The sequence below is a fragment of the Choloepus didactylus genome, chromosome 3 (genome assembly GCF_015220235.1).
Source record: "Choloepus didactylus isolate mChoDid1 chromosome 3, mChoDid1.pri, whole genome shotgun sequence".
Classification (NCBI taxonomy): Eukaryota; Metazoa; Chordata; class Mammalia; order Pilosa; family Megalonychidae; genus Choloepus; species Choloepus didactylus.
The window spans coordinates 88,476,826-88,490,687 of NC_051309.1; the positions used below are offsets into that span (position 1 = coordinate 88,476,826).

General features: G+C 39.6%; 1 protein-coding gene across 4 annotated transcripts in view; it reads right to left on the reverse strand.

Annotated features, from left to right (window-relative positions):
* TMEM150C (transmembrane protein 150C) overlaps positions 1–13,862 on the reverse strand; it is a 101,787-nt gene that overhangs the window by 64,110 nt on the left and 23,815 nt on the right. The window contains exon 1 of one of the 4 annotated variants that reach the window (XM_037830103.1): positions 4,683–4,813. The exons of the other annotated variants lie outside the window; for them this stretch is intronic. The gene's annotated coding sequence lies outside the window, so the exon portion shown is untranslated. Of the gene's footprint in view, positions 1–4,682; positions 4,814–13,862 lie in introns of those variants that run through there. 4 annotated transcript variants of the gene reach the window in all.

Sequence of the window (13,862 nt, forward strand, 5' to 3'; positions counted from 1 at the left end):
CTCTAATGCCAAAACAAACAATGTTGATCTCCCTCTTGCTGGGCTCCGACACCCATTACCTCAGGCCTGGTTCAGTGAAGAGGAAAAACAAACATGAAACAAACCAGAGCAAAATAAGAAATATGTTCCCTCCAAATCGCCTGATGACAGATATGTCAAGTAAGCTCAAGAGCTGGGGATCTGAGGTCAAAACGCTAAGACTGAGAAATGCTGGCTAGGCTAATGCACATGCCCATCAAACCCCAAATGCTGAACTTTGATCTCCTTAACAAACAGAATGACAATTGCCCAGTGGAGGTGTTATACCAAGGTAATGGTCAAAGTGACAATTCTTCCACTTACCATTATAGGGGGAAGGCAGAATAGGGCAGGAACTGTGAGCACGTGTCCTGGATTCAACTGTCTGGTTTCAAATCCAAGCTCTGCCACTTCCTAGTTGGGTGACTTTGTGCAAATTACTTTTTACTCTCTAAGCCTCAATTTTCTCAGCTATAAAATAGGGACACATAGCTCCTGTCTCTCAGGGCTGCCGTGAGGATTAATGGAATTAACATGTAGAAGGCACTTTAAAAGTAAGCACATGGCAAACATTCAGTCATTGAAAGCTATTATTATTATAAAAGGTTGTCTTAATATCAATGATGCCAACCCCATTTGTGGTCCAGGAAAAGAAAGTAGAAGTGCAGATTTATTCCAGCTAAATGGTGCGTGCTTAGGAATTCAGTGAGGATACCTGAAAGAGAATGTAGGATATGCTTTCAGTGTTCTCTTGGTGAAGTAGGGTATGTATGACCTTGTTCAAAGATCCTTCAAATGGTCCCTTAGAAATTACTTTAAACTGATGACATCTTTGGAAGGGCAGAAAAAAAGCCACATATGAAATAAAACAGACCAGAGGTTACTTTGTAAAGCGGAACAAGACTGATGCTGAAGAAGGCTGTACATCATCCTGCACCCTTCCCAGGGCCAGAAGAACTAATCAACAACTCAGAACCCAGGCTCCCTGAATGCTCAAAAGTACAGCATCACCAGAATGAAAAGCAATGAAACCAGGGACCTGTAAAATGTAGCGAAATGTAGCAAGCTGCCTGATTCTCGTTCTTCCAAAGCCAGTCAGCGCCCCACGCATCTTGTGAAAGGGACGCAACGTAGTTTCTCATTTCATACAGAACGTTGTACAAAAACAACCTGGAACAGCCTTCATAAATTATCAGCCTTCTCCATCTTCCTCAATGCCCTCCCTACCTTTCCTTGGAAGGTTTCACGTCCTATTAATTTTAAGCATTTAGAAGGCTACATAACATAAATTAGGGTGTATTTGCAGAATTAAGAGCAAAATTAGAAAAATCACCAAAGTGGCTCCAGTAAAAATCCATAATCAATGAAATTAAGCAGGAGCATCTGTAACACATCCAAAGAATGATTTACAAATGTGCTAAGAAGACTGGCATGTTTCCCAACCATCCTTGAAGAGACGAGAAAATATTCTCAGAGAGGAGTAACTGGCATGAACCTGGAACTCTAAACTACTCAGCTCAGCTGTCTCCCCTCCCCCAGGCTGTGCCCCTCAGGGGCTCTCCAGACATTGGAATGGACTTTCACCAGACCAAGGGTGGGCTTGGTTTCATCCCAGTTTACCTTGCTTGGACAGTGCTCTCCCAACTGTCCCTTTCCAGTTCCCTTACTTGCCTCTATTTCCCTGTGAAGGTGGATTACACACTGATGCTCTTCCTCTCCTAGGAGTGGGGCATGGTACAGGTGGGGTAGAATCATCTAGAATCATCCCTTCTTTGACACATATGTGGTCTCTCCCAAGTTCCCCCATTTTGTTCTCTTTACGATACTCAGACTGCAGTCTCTTCCCTCTGTGGTCTGGTTGCCTGGTTTCTAGGTTGCACCATTTTACCTTTCAGGACTTGTCACCTGCCTGTACCACTTCCCCCTTCCGGCTATGGTATCTACACAGTTCACCTTTAAAACAGCTCTACAGCACACGGTCCCCTTTTAAAGAGATAATATATTTCCTTTAGAAATAGTTCATCATTAAATATATAACCTGTTCTCTGCAGACAACCAATTTATCGCACCTTATTTGGATTCTCAAATCAGTGATCCTTCCCCTAATATCTTGAACTTCTCCTTGCCTGGTGTGAATTAAGAGCAGATTCACTGACTGAGGAAGTTGAACCATTAGAATTCTTAGTGTATCTGGACAGTGCTATACTATACAGGAGAAAAGTTGCTTTGATTCTAGGATGAATGCTAGTTTTCTAGAAAAAATCGCCCCTACAGTAAAGAACAGCAAATCACCAAACTAGTCTTGCTTGATAGAAATATCCTCACTTCTGTTCTAAATCTATATTTTCCAAGACACCTTTTGGCCTTTAATACAGTTTTCCAAAGGGACTTAACAAGAAAGGATTTTCCTAAGCGAATCACTAATGCTTTTTTTTTTTTAATCCCCCATTAGGAATTAATACATTTCTACTCTGGTTTAGAAATCTGTCTCAGGGATCTGTTATCATGAGTGGGTCTACAGCGTGTGAGCACCTTCCCGTGAATGATGAAATACACCTGCAAAGCCGAGGGCTAGACCTTGCACCTTGTAGACTCACTGGGTGCAACTGCCCTGGTTAAACCGGCTCTGCTCTTTCCCTTCTTACACACATGGAGGTCAGGGACCAAGTCTTGTATATTCTGTTCCCCTCATATCACCTGATTTAAAAATCATTCTGATTTTTAATTCTCATTGTATATAGAGAGAATTAAAAATCAGAATGTGGAAAGTCGCAAGTAATGCCACCCCCTAAACAATTAACTGCTAATGGTTAAATATATATTGTCCCAGCACTTTTCCCCATATATATAGGTAAAATTTTTTGCTTAAAAATATATTGTGGGCACCTTTCTATGTCAGAACACACAGACGTCCTCTCAATCTTACTCCTCCAAGCCCACCCTGCTTGCAGTCTCCACTTCTCTATTTAGAGGAGACTCCATCCTTCCAGTTTCTCGGTCATCTCAGACTCCTCTCTTTCTTGCACATCCCATATTTGATTTTTCAGGAACTCCTCAGCCAAAACACACCTGGAACCTAACCACTTCTCACCACAGCAGCCAGAGAGATTCCTTTAAAACACAGATCAGACCTTGCTATTCATTAGCTCAAAACCCAGATAAGAGTAAAAGCCCAAGCCCCTTCCTCAGAGCACCCACTGCTCTCCCTGGTTCCAGCCGCTCCTACTCCTTGGTTCCCAGAAGGGCTATGCAGGTGAGCTGCTGTCTGCCCTTAGCATTTCTTCCCCCATGTAAGCGCACAGCTGCTCCTGCATCCCGGCAAATCTTCACCACAAGGGTACCTTCTTGGGGAGGCCTTCCCTCAATCCTATTTATAATCACCCTCACCTCCAGAATTCCCAGCCCTCCTTACTATATTTTTCTCCATAGCCACTATCTTAGTTTGCCAGGGCTGCTGTAACAAAGTACCACCAACTAGGTGGCTTAAAATAACAGAAATTTATTATGTCACAGTTCTGGAAGCTACAAGTCCAAAATCAGGGTGCCAGCAGGCCGTGCTCCCTCTGAAGTCTGTAAGGTTCCGTGTTGACATTTCCTCTCCTTCTAAGGACACCACTCATATTGGATTAAGGCCCACCCTAATCCAGTTCAGCCTCATCCTAACTAATAACATCTTCAAAGATCTTATTTACAAATACCTTCCCAGTCACAGGACTGAGGGTTAGGACTTGAACATGCCTTTTTGGGGGGTGGGGAGGGACCCAATCCAATCCATAATTGCACCTTTTACTATATTTTATCAATTTATTTTAACAGACTTTCTTCTTTCACTAAATATAAGCTCCATGAGAGTAGGGATTTTTAATCATTTGTTTCTGCTTTATCCACAGAGTCTAGAATGAGACCTAGCATACAGGGTGCTCAATAAATAGGTGGTAAAGAAAGAATGAAAGGCACTAGGCTAAGAAGTGGGAAAGGGGAGAAATAAAAGACCAAACCAAACCAAACCAAACCAAACAATCCCAGAAGCCTTGGCTCAAGGGATCATAAATGTGAGCACAAACAACTACAGTATAAGGAGTAACATGAGCATTGCTATACATAAGCTGAAAGCAAAGACCCATGTCCCTGCTATAATAAGAGGGGCCAATTCTGACCACAGGGATAAGGACCAGGTCCATGAGTGGGTAGCATTTGAGGTGGGCCTTGGATAATAAATAGAATTGCAAGATACTGAAAGGGAAAGAAAGTCTATCAAGCAGTAGAGACTGCTAGAAACCAGAAAAGGAAATACCAAATTTTAATGGAAAACATTAAGTAATGCAGTGGGGTAAAAAGGCAAAGGGTATTTTGTCCAGGAGGTTGAGACAGGAGGCGGAGCTGGAGGGGCATTTGGATGGCTCAGGAAGGAAACTCTGTTCTTGGATAATGGGGGAGCACTGAAGTTTCCTTTATTAGTTATAAAGTGAAAACGGTGACTGCGGAGGATTAAACCTGCTATCTGTTTACAGTATCCTCTGGAAACACGATGACATGGCAGGGAGATAAATAGGTCAGGAGGCTACAGGAAGAAGCCCGTATTCTAATCACATTTATCCACCCTTGGACTTCTCTGGTTGGGAATAGGGAGTCACGCGGCTGCACCCTGTCCTTTTCAATCTCACCGAGATCTATAATTGGCCAAGGTGAAATGATGTTGGATATTCTTGAAATGGCTTTTGTCACGATGGGAGTGAGCTCCAATAGGTGAACATCACAGAGCATTTTCTGGAAATCAGTTAGGGGGACAGTAGCATCCACAATTTCATTTCCTGTTGAATTTACAAAGATAAACAGATTTAACTTTTTACAAAGATTTACAAAGATAAACTGGTGCTTCTACATTTGTTTGGGGACATGAAGAGAGTTTGGCATCTTAACACATAAAATCAAAATGTATTCTGTCTTGGGAGGTATCAGGTAACAAACTGTATGGTCCTTGAGCATTCTATGTAATGATAAAAGAATAAAAGGAAAGAAAGGGCAAGGTCAAAAAAACCTGCTTTATTAAAACACAACAACTAAAAACATGACCATAATTCAAAATCAGGTTACAGTACCTAAGATTATCTCAGAAGTATCATTTTATTCTTTGATTCTAATGTAGCCAAAAAAAAAAAAAAAAAAAAAAAAACAACAACTAGGTTTTGCTTTTTCCAAAGGCATTCATTGTACAATTAGGCAGATGCTATACATTTCTAAGAGAAGTGTGAAAGCCTTGGGAACCCTGCATTTCAATCTCTAGCTGTGATCACTGGCCCATTTCTTTTAAATCACAAAACAAGTTGCTTGCAGTTTCCTCTAGTTTCTTCAGAAAAATTTCTAAGTGATTTCCTTCTTTATTATACATGCTTCCTTCTTATCTATATGTTCACCTAAAAAGGAGGTTGTATTTTCAGTCAACAAACATTTGTTTAACTTGCATTTACCAAATATTTACCATGGGTTAGGTATTATGTTGGGTAGTAGGGAAGACACAAGTACAAATAAGGCAAGAATTCTGCCCTCAAAGTGTCTAGAGGAGGAGGCAGACACAATTAAATAATTACAAATGCAAATGTAATAATTTCATAATATAAACAATCTCTACAAAGCCCAAAGTAAGGCATGTATAATTCCACCTGAGGAAGCTAGGAAGAGATCAAAGAGGAGGTGACATTTAAGATGGATCTTGAAGGAATTCTCAGAGCAGACAGAGCTAAAAGGGCATTCTGGGGAGAGGAATAACACAAACAAAGTCATGGAAATATGATTTGATTATGAACCCGTTTTAACAATGAACAGGATTTCAGTATGGCTATGGTATGGTGGTAGCAGGAAGCTACTGCAATGTTCCTGGAAAGAAAGGTAGAGATTCTGAATCAAAGCAGTAGCTGTCGAGACATCAGGAAATGGATGAATTCAAGGCATGTCATTCTGAAAACATAGCCAAGATAGGGCCTACAAATACACATCTTTCGATGAGTAGATATCCTTTAATTTTTTCCACTGAGGGAATTTATGTGTTTGGAGTAAAGTCAGTTTGGATTTAAGGTAACTTGATAAAAGAGAAATAAACTATTACACTGATAGGATACATAGATATTGTTTTAAAAGAAAGGCAGGTTAATGGAAATACATTCTGGGGATCCAATCAATACTGAAATTGGATAATAAAACCCAAAGAGACTGTAATGTTTACAAATGCTAGTTCGGTGATTTTGCACCAGTTAGGTGGCCACAATCCAGAAAACCTAATTAAAGATGAGGGTGGAGGCGCAGAATAAAGATTTGCAGGAGACAAGGATTTATAAAAACAAAATAATCAGGATAAAGAAAGTGGTTAGACTCAGTATTTATTTAAAGGATAATTTTCAATTTTTTAATTCCCATTGTTTAACAAAGATAAAGAGATACCCAGTCCCTTCTCTCAGGCAGAAAAAGGCTTAACAGTGTCAATTATGGTTCCAAATGACACTCAAGGCTGTAGTGTCCACATTACATACATCTCTAAACTATGCTAAAGGGAGGCCACACAAGCACTTTAATGTCATCTTACTCTTCCCTGCTGGGTCCTAAAAGGGGGTCAGGTGACCTTGGCAATGCACACATAGCCACCACCTGGTGAAAGGGCAGGTGGCTGTGGCCCCAGCTGTTGCTCCCTGGGCTCCAAAACCATCCATATCCAAGGCTTGGTTGCATAAAAGGTGGATGGATGGATCCAAGGGAGGGCACATGCAGCTGAGCATAAAGAAGCAAAGACAGATTTAGCAACCTTTATTAAGGCTCTATTAACTAAGATATGAAGAGCAGGAAGAAGAACAAGATGCCCAAGGAAACAAACAAGTTTGATAGTTTGGACAAGCTGCATCTGAGCTGCTTTTGGGACATTCAGCAGAGAAGTACACAGATAGAAATATAAGCTTGTAGTTCCAAAGAGAGGAGTGGTTAAGGACTGAGGACTGGGAGTCAGCTATGTAAGACAGATATGCTAATTCAAGCCAAGACAGTCACTGCAATAACCCAGGTAGACTAGGAAGGATGAGAGAAAGGATGAAAGCACTGGGTCAAAAGCCAGATTACAATGGGTTGAGAAAGGACTGGAAGATACCCTTTGTGCTGGTTTGAATCTATTATGTCACTCATACAATCCATCTTTTAATTCAATCTTGTGGATGCAGACTTATTATGGGTGAGACCTTTTAATTAGATAATTTCCATGGAGGTGTGACACTGGCCATTCAAGGTGGGTCTTGATTAGTTTACTGAAGTCCTTAAGAGAGCTCAGTGGCCAACACAGACTCAGACATTTGGAGATGCTAAGCTAAGAGAGGAAGCCTAGAGTTTGTCCCAGAGAAGCTAAAAGAGGACCCCCAGATGTTTAGAGAGAAATGTCCTGGGAGAACAAGCAAGGATACACAAGAGCTGAGAGAGAAAAGCTAAGAGAGACAGAAGCCCAGAGACATTTTGGAGAAAGCCATTTTGAAACCAGACCCCGAGAGCAAAGGACCAGCAGACACCAGCCACGTGTCTTCCCAGTTGACAGAGATATTCCAGATGCCATCTGCCTTTCTTCAGTGAAGATTTAGCAAACTGGATCTTTGGTTATAAACAGACAGATGCAGCAACAGTTTGAAGAAGCTAGGATCAAAGAAAGATTTTTGGGGAGGGGAGGGGATCTAAAGCAAACTTGAGCACATTTATTTGTACAGATGGATAGTAAGAAGTCAGTCCAGATCGTATAAAAGGGTGTGAATAAAACAATGGATAACATAAATAACATAATTGAGATAATATTTTATAACATTTATAAAAATGACAATAATCAGTGCTGATGAGAATACATACTGGTATCATCTTTCTGGATTTGTCAAATGTGTAGGAAGATGCAGCCCAAGCTATAATTAGGGATAAATTAATGGTCTTAAATATTGTCATTATAATTAAAAAAAGGGAAAGAAGGAGGGAGGGAAGGAAAGAAGGAAGGAAGGAGGAAAGGAAGGAAAAAGGGAGGGAGGGCGGGAGGGAGGAAGGAAGACTTAAGGATTATCTTCATGAAATTAGAAACAAAAAACAATAAAACAAATATAAGAAACTTATGGGGGAGGAAATAAAATGAAAAGCAACAATAAGTGAATTTTAAAGAAACGAACATAAAAAAGAATACAAAGAACATAAATATACATTAACATAAATTAACACAAATATAAAGATAACCATGAACCAGTTCTTAAACCACTACCACCTTCACCACAAAAAAAAAAAAAAAAAAAAAAAATCTGGCAAATCGAATGTCTTAAAAATAAAAATATGTAAAAATAGTGTTAGAAAATATCTATAATATATATTTATGCTGATGGGTATATACATGTATATATAACAAATAGCAGTAGGAATTGGGCAGATGGAGGACAAGGAGATATTTTTCAAGGAGACATATTTTTCACTATATAATCAGAGAATGTATTGCCTATTCAAAAATAATTTGAAAAGAAAGTTCTAGAAAATAGGTTTTTAAGACTCATGAGACTGTTATGAGCAATTGGATGCTAATACATTTTAAAATCTCAATGAAATGGACTATATATACTCAAAACCATAGTCAGTGTTTGTCTTAGTTTGCCAGGTCCGCTATGACAAATACCACACACTGGCTGGATTAAACAACAGAAATTTATCGTCTCGTGTTTTGGAGGATAAAATCCAACATCCAGGTATGGGCAGGGCTTGCTTGCTCCCAGAGTCTGTTGCATTCTGGCCATCCTCCATCACACGACGATCCGATCTTTCTCTCTCCTTGTGTCTACTCCTCTGGTTTCTGCTGACTTCTGGCTTCTACCTCCTTGCCAATTTCTTTTGCTTGTAATAACCCCAGCCATATGAATTAAGGCCCACCCGGATTCAATCTGGTTCATCCAAAGAGTATTTCCAAATATTCTATTCACAAATGGGTTCATATCCACAGGACCAGGGATTCGGACTTGAACATGTCTTTTTCGGGAAACATGATTCAATCCCCAACAGTCTGCCCACTGGATCCCAAAAAAGAATTGTTCTACCTACACACAAAATAAATTCACCCCATCACAATATCCCAAAAGCCTTAAGCCATTTCAGTAGCAACTCTAAATCCCAAATCTCATCAAAGTCAGTTATGGGTGTAGTCCATCCTGGGGCAAAATTCCTCTTTAATTCCTCTTTATCTGTGGACCTGCAAAACCTAGACAACAAGTTTCACACTTCCAAAATACAATTGTGGAACAGGCATAGGATAGACTTCCCCATTCCAGAAGGAAAAAACTGGAAGGAAAACATGGATCACAGGTCCCAAGGAAGCCTGAAACCCAGCAGGGCAAACTCCATTAGCGTCCAAGGTTTGAAAGTTATCTGTGGATCAATGCTCTGTCCTCTGGGACTGATCTCCCCAAACACAAGAGCATAGGCTCCATCCTCTAAGAACTGTGGTGTTGGCCAGACTCTCCTAGAAAGCTGAGACATAGAACTTACCCTCTTTGAGCGCTGGAGTGTGCGTGTGACAGCCCCACTCTCCTCACATCTGGGTAGAAGGCCCACCCCTCCAAGTACCAAGGCAGAAGGCCCTCTTTATTGGCCCAAGGGGATCTCTTTGGTCTAGACCTCTATTTCCATGGTTCTGCCCTTGAAGTCATTTTTCTTTCATTTTGTCCCATCTCTGACTCTTTTAGTCCAGGATGGCAGTGTTTTTGCTCATAAAAGTTCTAAAAAATATGTCAGCTTTCAATGCAATTCAAGGGGGTCCAAGCCACCAGACAAAAGGATCTTCTACAGATCCTTTCTGGATAACTGCATCTCCAGTCCTGACATCCTCGGAGATGACTGGCTGGATCCCTGAGTCATGCATAATCTCCTTAGCAAAGGATGGTTCAGCCATGAACTTGTGCAGAGCCCTGTTCTCTGGGAACTCAGGGAGGGTTCCAGAGAGCCATTTCTGGCCCTAATCTCAGAGCATGCTTCTAGGTAGGCTGAGAATTTTCCAAATCATCAATTGCTGGTCCCTTTATGCTTAACAGTTCAGTCCCAATGTATCTCTTTCTTTCCTCATTTCACTATAAGCAGCAAGGAGAAACCAGGCTGTGCCTTCCACACTTTGCTTGGAAATCTCCTCGGCTAAATTTCCAAGTTTATCGCTCACAAGTTCTACTTTCAATCCAATACTAGGACATGATTCAGCCAAGTTCTCTGCCACCTTATAACAAGGATCACCTTTTCTCCAGTTTCCAATAACAAATCCATCATTTCCTTCTAAGTCCTCACCAGAAGTACCTTTAATGTCCACATTTCTACCAACATTCTGTTCATGACAATATATGACAGAAACTTTCTCTACAGCTCTCACTTATCTCACTTATTTCTGAGCCCTCACAGAATCACCCTCAATATCCGTATCAACACTGACAGTCTTTCCAAAGCAATCTAGGCCTTTTCTATCAAGCACCTCTAAATTCCTCCAGCCTCTACCCATTTCACCATTCGACAACCACTTCCAAGTTTGTAGGTATTTGTAATAGCAGCACCCCACTTTCTGGTACCAAAAACTGTCTTGATTTACCAGAGCTATGACAAACACCACACACTGGCTGAATTAAACAACAGAAATTTATTGTCTTACAGTTTTGGAGGATAAGTCCAACATCCAGGTATAGGCAGGGCTTGCTTTCTCCTGGCATCTGTAGCATTCTGGCCATCCTCCATTACATGATGATCTGATCTTTCTCTCTCCTCGTGTCTTCTCTCTGGTTTCCACTGACTTCTGGCTTCTACCTCTTTGCCAATTTCTTTTGCTTGTAAGTACTCCAGCCATATGGATAAAGGCCCACCCAGATTCAATTTGGCTCATCTAAATAGGATCTTCAAAGATCCTATTCACAATGGGTCCACAACTTTACTAATAATAGCCTCTTCGAAGGTCCTATTTACAAATGGGTTCCCACTCACAGGACAGGGGAAAAGGGCTTGAATATGTCTTTTGTAGGAGGCATGATTCAATCCCCAACAGTTTTTTTACCCTTAATCTCCTTTAAAACCTTGGTTTTGACACCTGTAGTTTGGCCAGGCAAGTTACTTTTTAGAACTAAAACTCTCACAATTGGTGAAAACTGGCTATCCCAGGGAATATAATTCAGAGTACATGAAAAGAATAAGCCACTACAATTAAGTATGAGTTATTTCAGAAGGATGAGGATGTTTTAAAATTAGGAATTTTATTAAGGCATAATTTTTTTAAATAAAGAAAACAATATTATCACTTAAATAGATACAGAAAAGGCATTTAATAAGACTATACCCATTCCTTATTTGAAAAAAAAAACAGCTTTAAAAAGACTTGGAATAGAAGGCTACTTTGTAAACATAATTTTTTAAAAGGTCAATAGCCAGCACACTTCTTAATCAGGAAGCCCATAATAGAGACATTCCTTTTAAAATTAGCAGCATACCAGTGTTTTATTTAACAATTTTCTGGTCAATGCAGTGTCACATAAACTAGAAATAATAGGAATAATATTGTAAAAAATGAAGCCAAAATCATTTGTTCCCAGATGATGGGCTTGTTTGCCAAGCACCTTGCTCCTGCAAAAGGTTTAACTGAAAAACTATTAGATTTAACAAGAGAACTGAGCAGAGTAGCTAGATACAAAATAAACATCTAAAAATCAATAGCTTTCCTGTGTACCAACAGTAACTATTACAAGATATAATAGAAAAAAGAGGCCATTCATAATGTGTGCAAGACGTAACACATGGAGGGAAAATTGTCTAAAAGAGAAAAAGAAGATCCAAATAAATGGAGAGATATACAAAGTTGCCAATTCTGTGCAAATCACTTCACAGCAGTGTATCTGTGAACAAGGTCCAGGAATTACTGCCTCAAAATGACCTCATTTCTTATCAAAATGCAGTTTCCTGGGCTCAAACCCAGACTTAGAATCAGACGGGAGGAGTGAGGGTGGGCTTTCAAGAAACCTGTCTTCTTAATAAGCTCCCCAAGTGATTCTAACACATTTCAAAGTATGGCAATCCCTGCTTTATGAAGGTTTCATAAAATTCAATAGGATTCCAACTTCATCTGGAATGAGAGCCAAGAAAATTTATAAAATAAGAGTAATTGGAGGGGGCTGCCCTAACGTGTTAAAGTATTATCATAAACTTAACATAAAGTATATACATAGTGTATACCATAGACTTCAGCAATAAAAACAAAACCAACAAAAAAATCAAATGAACAGAATACATAGCACCTGAAGAAACTCCTACATCATTACAGAATTAAAATGGGTTATGTGTCAGCATCCAGAAAACCACAGAATCCTTTTTTGTTTAGTTTGGAGGAAATGTTTGGAATGACCTGATGCTATATGGCATAGATGCAATTAACCTAGGAAGGCTGCAGCACACCTCAGAGATGCTGTAGAAACCAGGACAAGGAGAGGACCATGCGTTGCTGGTGAGGAGATGCGCCCCATGTGCAAAGAGATGTAATAAGACACAGAAAACGGTGGTTTCAAAAGGGCTTCCAAACTGAATATAAAAAGGAAGATCCAAGGAAATGTAGTCACTGACCTGGGACTGAGCTGTTTCTCCCACGGGCAACTCTGTATAGTAGGGTCTGGAGGGAGTAGGTAGCAGGGACTTATATAGTCCACCATGGGCAAGGTCAGCCAGTCTACGATAAACTTCACAACAAGGTTTCTCAACAGTGACAGACACTACTGACATTTGGGGCTGGATAATTCTTTGTTGGGGGAGTGGGGAGATGGCAGCATCCCTGGCCTCTAGCACTCCCCAGTTGTGACAATCAAAAATGTCTCCAGGCATTGCCTAATATCACAGGTGTGTGTGTGTGTGTGTTTGTGCACACGTGTGCAGCAAAATCATAATGGCTCCAGTTGAGAACTACTGCTTTAAAAGAAACAATCAAAGAAGAGTAGAGGAATTATTTAAGATGTTAAAGTTGGGGGGAGAAACCCACATCTATTTAGATCCTTATCCCATACATACAAATAAATTCTACGTGAAATAAAGAGTAAAATGTAAAACTTGAAACTATAAAATAGCTAGTAAACTTAGGTAAATATTTAGCTAATGTCTGGATAGAGAAGTGTTTCTGAAGTTTAAAAATAAATCACAAGACAAATATTGACAGCTTTGACCACAAAAGGCAGTAAAATTAAAAGGCAAATGACAAACTAGAAAAGTATTTACAAGCAACTAGCAAAGGGCTAATATACTTAATATAAAATGGCAGTATCAATAAGAAAAAGTCTAATACTTCAAAAGAAAAATGGGCAAAAATTATGAACTAAGATTCCACAGTAGAAGAAATACAAATGTTTGTAAGTACACAGAATTTTGTTCAATTTCAACAGCAGTTAAAGAAATGAAACTCTGAAAATAATGAGTTCCAACTTTCAACGTACCCAATAGGCAAAGATTTGTTAAAAATAATAATACTTAATGCATGGTTACTTTATACACCACTGATAGTAAATGAACTTTGGGGAAAGCAATTTGGTAACACATATTAAGAGGCTTGGAATTGCTCCTATATTTTGACTTTGTATCTCCACGCACAGAAATTTATACTAAAGAAATGATCAGAGATGTGAACAAAGATTTACATGTAAAGATGTTCATCTCTACATCATTTCTAATCACAAAAAATTAAGAAAAACTTAAAGCAATGAAAAATAGAAGGGATAATGTGCTCATATTATATTATGCAGTCATTAAAATATGTTTTGAACATTTTTTTCATGCTATAGAAAAGTGCTTATGATATGTAAGTGGAA